The following is a 6748-nucleotide window of genomic DNA, read 5'->3' as shown; positions in this document are numbered from 1 at the left end:
AGTGATGTTTGATGTTTCTTACTTCCATGCTTAGATAGTAGCATTTGATTCATGATAATTTAGCATTATTTCAAAGCATAGTTTCTTGGAAGTTAATTAGGAAATGGTGTGATTTAGCATTGAATTTCCTTCTCTTTCCTTGTACTTTCTTTCTTGCAATAGGTTAAGGTTCTATTTCGAACATTTCATTTTCTGCAATTAGTTTAGGGTTTGACTTCAATACATGCACTCCATTAAATCATGACAACAAAAGAAGGACACATTGTATGCCGCACATATAGTGCCAACACTTCTTAAGTTTGTACAAACCCTGGGTTGATAATTAAAGTCATTAGCCTTGGGAGTTGTATCATTCTTGTTAAAATACTGAGGCTCATCATAGATCCAAAACAACTAGGAAAATATGATGATATTCTTCATTATTATCAGAAGAAACCCTTTCAACCACACTTTGAATTTTCTTATTTTGTTGAGATCTCATGAGAACATTTCATGTACCATGTTCTTTAAATGCATTGAAGAACATCTTTGTTTGCATTATAAGAATTCCAGAACTGGTATCTTCCTTTCATTCAAGATATTATTATGCTCAATATTTAGCATTTTCTTTCTCCATAGCGCCATGATTATCCATGCTTCTCTAGAATGAAACTTAGGTCATAGGTTCACTCGTATAATGAGTACCATGAAACATTGTAAGTGTTGTTATCCTAATAGAAATATAAAACTATTACCACATACCTGTATGCATAAAAAAATTACATCTAAATTTCACCATCAATTATCCATGCTTGCCAAATTAAAAAAAAAAAAAAAAAAAAAAAAAAAACTTGCATGCTCTTGTAGCCAACGTCTATTAGGAAACCTCCTGTAAATAGAAAATGGCTAGATCGACTGCATTCCAAAGAGTATGCATCGCCAACATGGGCATTTAGCCTCACCCTCAACTGGTGTCCTGTTTCAATATCCCATTTGTAAATGGCATTGCCTGCAGTGCTCATAAGATCAGGTCCTCTCACAACCAGTGACCACACCCAATCTCGATGCCTGAGAATTTTCAAACACTTCAAAGAAACTCAAACCCAAACACAAAATGCTCATATCCTAAGATCCATTATAAATTCTAGCAGAGTCAAGACCCAAGCATGTAATGGGTCCAATATGTCCATGAAGGAAAAATTATGTGTTTTGACATGTAATTTCTGAAATGTCAAAAAAAAAGGGAGCTCAAGAATTTCTCATCAGCCTCTCACAAAAGCCACAGTTCTACCCACAACCAAGATCTCCATATCTACTACTATGTAAAATGATGTTTGAAAGAACATGTTGATATTTCATCACTAGATGATGGTTTGGTATGAGTCTATCATGCTTAGCAAGAATTATCTGAATGGTAATGCTTAGATCTCCTTTCCTCAATGTTACTAGTTCATCTTTATGCAGTGAAACCTTAATAACTTTACTTTTTCCACTCTGAGAAGAAGGTATGATTGTTACCATTCCATTATCTCCAACATGCTCTATTGTATAACATACATGAACTTGACCTTCTTGTTCAAGAACTAGGTCATAGCAGGGTAGATGCTCCAAATTTAAGAATGTTCAATATGACCCATAAAATAAAGTTGTCCCCTTTGCAGCCATGGGAGTTCTCTAGCCACCATTTTGGATCAGCTGAGAAATTTTACATACGACTAGATTACTTAATTCTATACTTCCATTTTCGTTAGATATTTGCACTTGTGTCGATATCTGGTTAATATTGTCTAATTGAGAAGAGGTTTCCTTGTATTTACTGACATTTGTATAGATCAGAACATGGTGATAACTCCTTTAAGGGTGTGCCTTGAGTATGGAACAAATGTTGAAGTCACAACAAAGGGTGTCACAGGTTTTAATGATTTGGAATCTCGAGCCTATGACATGAGATAGTTTACCATGGTTTCTGATAACTGGAAAGAATGTTAGAAAATTATATATTACAAAGCAATCGAACACATAAAATTTTGTAGCACCCAAATCCTTCATTGCAAATAAGTTTTCCAATTTTCTTTTGGGCACATTTATTTCCTGCATGTTAGAACCTTCAATAAGCATTTCATCTACATAAAATAATAATATAATATAGCTGCCATAATTTTGTCTTTTGAGATAAACAAAATTATCAGAGTGACATCTAGTATATCCTTGTTTAGACATATACCTGTCAAATTTTAGATACGACTACCTTGGAGCCTATTTTAAGCCATACAAGATCTTCTTCAACCTGCACACTAGTTTCTCCTTCCCTTTGACCTCATATCCTTGTGGCTGCTGCATATATATCTCTTCCTGTCGCAATACAATTCCCTCATATATAGAGAGGGGTTTCCTTCTAGGGAAAAAACCCTAAATTAGACATAACTTCTATCGTCATATCATCTGCCTAATGAATGACTTTGACTATGAAATTAAAACATTTTACAAGGCATTTTTACATCTATTTTTTAGCTTCGAGGGCACTACCCCTGAACCCCCATCGGGGGCCTGCTGGCCCCCAGACCCCCGCGGGGGAGGGGGGACAAGTCCCCCACGTGGAGGGGTGTACAGTCTTCCTGGGTTATACATCCAGCTGAAACAAATAACTATGAATAAAGAAGATAATCAGGCTCCACACCCAACAAAGAAGTTGCTTCCATCATGGTGTTTTCTTACTGTATTCACCCAAAGATCTTTGTGAAATTGATTGTTTGGAGCCCATCTCAACTCTTCTGCTCAATTTTTTGTACATGTTGTAGGGCATGGTTTGGATCTATTTCTCTTGTACCTTTCTCCCCACTCCTTCATGAAAACAAAAGTTGAGAATGTGTCTTCGAGAACATGAGACCAACTCACCCCAATGGCAACTCCTCCACATTTGAACCTTGTAAAGTTCACAGAATTTTGCAAGCCATGCAACGCTCATCATATTTATACATTAATGTTGATCTCGTTGTGTTTTGGCAAATAAATTGCCTCATCAAAGTCTTAGTATTACAAAGCTTAATACTAAGACTTTGAAGAGGCAATTTATTTGCCAAAACACGATGAGCTCAACATTTTTCTCAGAAACCAAAGCTTCTATGTAGAGATCAATAATTTTCAGTTTTGGAAAATTATCATTTATGGATGCACTGATAAGCTCCTCATCAATTGCCAATAGTTAAAAACTGTGCATCATTATCGCTTTGATGGAGAATAAGATACCCTTCATTTCAGACTTGGCAACCTCAAGAAATTTATTACCACCCATCACCTTACCTGACAAAATTAATCCCTGTGTTGTGACTGAATCCATAAGTGGATTTCAGGGGGGGTCTCTGTTGGTAAATGGTTTTGCTGCAGGGGGTGCCAAAATTCACAAAATCATGCCATGTAAGACAAAGGTGGTTTTGTCAAAGTACCAATTTCGGGACCCCGCTCACTTATCAAGCAACTTTTGAATGAGGGTGTCCAATTTTTTTTGTTGTTTTTTAATAATTTAAATATATATAAGAAAAAATTTATAAAAATATATAATTATATTTTTACAAAATCAAATATATTGAAAATTAAAATGATTGTGAATAATAATAAATGATTGAAAAATTAACCAATTTCCAAAATTTTATACCCTTTCACTAGATCCTCTTGTGTAAGAGAAAGTTACAACAGTAGGAAAAGGAGATCCTTATCCTTTGCTATGAAAATAAAATTGATGTCTTCTATCTAAAATTAAAAATAAAAATTAAAAATAAAATAAAATAAAAAAGAGATAAAAATAATAATAAATTCATAGTTATGAAAACCAATATTGATGGCATACACTATGCAGAAAATCTTAGTTGAAAACCAAAAGTCCTTTGGAAACTTAAATTTTCCTTGTTCCCTTTCCTTTTTGTAAATTTCTCTTTTCCCTTTCTTATTTACAAAATAAATTTTCAGTTCAAACTAATTGGTTTGAAGAAATTGTTTTTATTTTAAGAAAACTCATCTACATTTATCAACAGTAGTGATCATCAAAATTGTCATCCTTGAGCAAGCAGTAGGAGTTTTGAAGAGTTGAAACGAAGTTTTGAAGATTGAAAACATTTTGCAGCTAGTTTAACATTCCATAGTTGATTCATCTAAAAAGTACCTTGGACCTGCAATCAACAAAAATAAAAGCACAAAGTGAGGTATGAAACAAATGGTAACTATATGGATAGTCAATCAGTGTTATTAAGGTAAGAACTATAGAAATTTGAGTTGATGGACTTATTATAGCATTTCAATGGACTCTTAAATTAGATGATGGCCTTCATGTATTTCAATGATGAAATTAACCATAACCCACTCGCTATCATTTCATTCCATCATATTTTGAAAATATCCTTATCCTATAGGAAGGATTCAAATCCCAAGGTATATAACGATATCAATAGATCATATCCAAATGGACCATGAGAAATTAAGAGTTTAAAAGGGATAATCCTACTATAATACTACAACCAAATGCCATTAATTCCATTTAACCCAAAACCCTAACTAAATTGCGTCCGTCTCACCATCAATTTGTCCTCCACTAATACACTATCAAAGGGTAATTTGAAAGCAAGACTTCCTTTACAGTAGTGGGAGTCATCATTGTCATGAGCATGTGGGTGTAAAATTCCTAAATGGTTACCCTAAAATCAGAAAGCGGTTGAGAAATGTAGGCTAGTTAAAATTCTTTGAAAATTTTGATGGGTATGAAGTGGAAGTGGCTAGAGCATTTACACGAGCCTTTCATGGGGTTGAAGTAGAAATTGGGGGTATCAAATTGAAGTTGACATAGTCATTTATAACCAAAGCTAGAGAACTTCCTAGGAATACAGAAATTTGGTTCAAGAACTAGAGGTTAAAAGATCAGAAATGGAAATCTTTTCTACATAACCCAGGTATGGACATTTTGGCATTCAAGAAGGGTATTCTTGTTTTTTCACTTAAATCAAAATGGTGAAACCCATTGTTTGTATTGAAAATGTTCACCTATGAAGGAAGGTATGAAACTATTATCTTTTATCATGCTAGGTTTCTGATGCATTTCATCATAGGAAAATAATTGAATTTACCATATTATCTCATGTGGATTTTAAAAGAAATGGCATTTAACATTTAGAGAGAATCTAGAAACATAGATAGAGATCTATACCATCATGGTTTAGTCAATATTCTTATAGAGGTGCAATTAATGGTTAATGGTCATAATTGGAAGGATTTTGTTATAAGAAACCATTTTGTTGAAAGATAAGATGAGGAAAAAGTCAAGAATATTAGGAGGATCCAAAGGAGGATTTCTTCAAACCCTAATCTTGAACATGAAGCTAAAGAAAATGAGAATTTGGTCGTAGACAATGTAGCAGAAATAGAGGTTCACAACATTGAAGATACGAATGAAGATATCACACTCAAAGAGTTGGCAAATCAAGAAAAACCATCTAGGGGTAGATCGAGAAAAAGATAAGTGAATCAAACATAAATAAAATATGAACCAGAAAGTATTAGAAGAAAGAGAGCCAACGAAGAAAAAATAAGCATAAATATCAAACGAAAACATGGAAAAACCTTAGAGACAGAGTACTAAAAGAAAAAGTGATCAAAGAGCAGAGAATCCTATGTAGCAAGAAAGGAAAAATAGAATATTAAAAAGAAGCATAACTAAACAAGTCATCCATGATTCACCTAAGACTATACAAATTGGAGAGATAGAGATGAAGGTGCTCCAAGAATAATATGTTAGAATTAATGGAGAAATCTAAACTTAGATTACTGTTATGATGATGATAGGATTGAGACTCTAATTTGAGACCTCAGATCCTACTATCTAGGGAGTGGTTGAAACCACCCTGTTAGTGTGATAGCCTATATGTACTAGGTTTTTCTCCTGATTGAACATAGAGTGAGTGTGTGTATGAGTGTTTGTACACTCTCCAGGTATCTCACCTGGAGAGCCATTTAGGTAATTTATTATGTTTTTATCATGGCATTAGAGCTTCAGGGTTATTGGTCATGTAAGCCGAGTGGAGAGCGCGACTGAGGTGAAATCATCACTTGTATTGGAGGGCTAAATGTGTTGATCGCACTGTTGTCACAGATATTTGGTGTCCAGTTGCGCAGATCTTCGCGACACCGTGGTGTATAAGAGCGCCAACTATGCAAATAGAAAAAATAGACTTCATGTTGTTTGAAAAGCCTGCGTGCTTTGACAAAACGGCTGAGAGCCTCTTGGTATCGCTACGAATTTCCATGTGAAGGGCACGAGCAGAAGTGCTGAGATCGGCACGGAGGAACATTTGCGGAGACCCATCGTGGAAGAACATTTGTGAAGGACTAACGTGGTGAAAAATGCATGGAGGAGGCTGTGTGGTTGAAGCCAACAGACCTACCTGAAGTCTACGTGCAAGAGGTAGGAACTGCTGAAAAAGATGCCGCTCTATGGATTTTTTTTACCTAATTTTGCATGGAAGGAGCAAAGCTTGTTCTGTTTTCTTTTTTAGCAGCGCAATCTACCTCTGCGATCAACATTAGAACTGTGGCAGCATTCATCAAATGGGAATGGATTGAGGTATTTTAATTTGTGAATATAAGTAGCTATCCCCAAGCTTGTTGAAAGGTAAAAGACTTAGCAGAAAAGGATCTGAAACTCGCTAGGCATATTTTTCCATTGTGATGTATGTCGCCGAATCTGCAAAAAGCGATGGGTTGTTCCTAAAATTCAACATCTACTATG

At 35.0% G+C, this 6748-nt stretch overlaps 1 pseudogene; it reads right to left on the bottom strand.

The window, feature by feature from the left end:
• Positions 1-1266: 1266 nt before the first annotated feature.
• LOC149231266 (protein ECERIFERUM 2-like) lies at positions 1267-6338 on the bottom strand (annotated as a pseudogene).
• Between the last annotated feature and the right edge of the window lie 410 nt (positions 6339-6748).

Source organism: Pinus tabuliformis, chromosome J, assembly GCF_031772625.1.
Source record: "Pinus tabuliformis cultivar Carrire ecotype Pingquan chromosome J, CPIR1, whole genome shotgun sequence".
NCBI classification, from domain to species: Eukaryota; Viridiplantae; Streptophyta; class Pinopsida; order Pinales; family Pinaceae; genus Pinus; species Pinus tabuliformis.
Note: the sequence above shows the minus strand (reverse complement) of the source record. Positions and strands in the feature narration are given on the sequence as shown.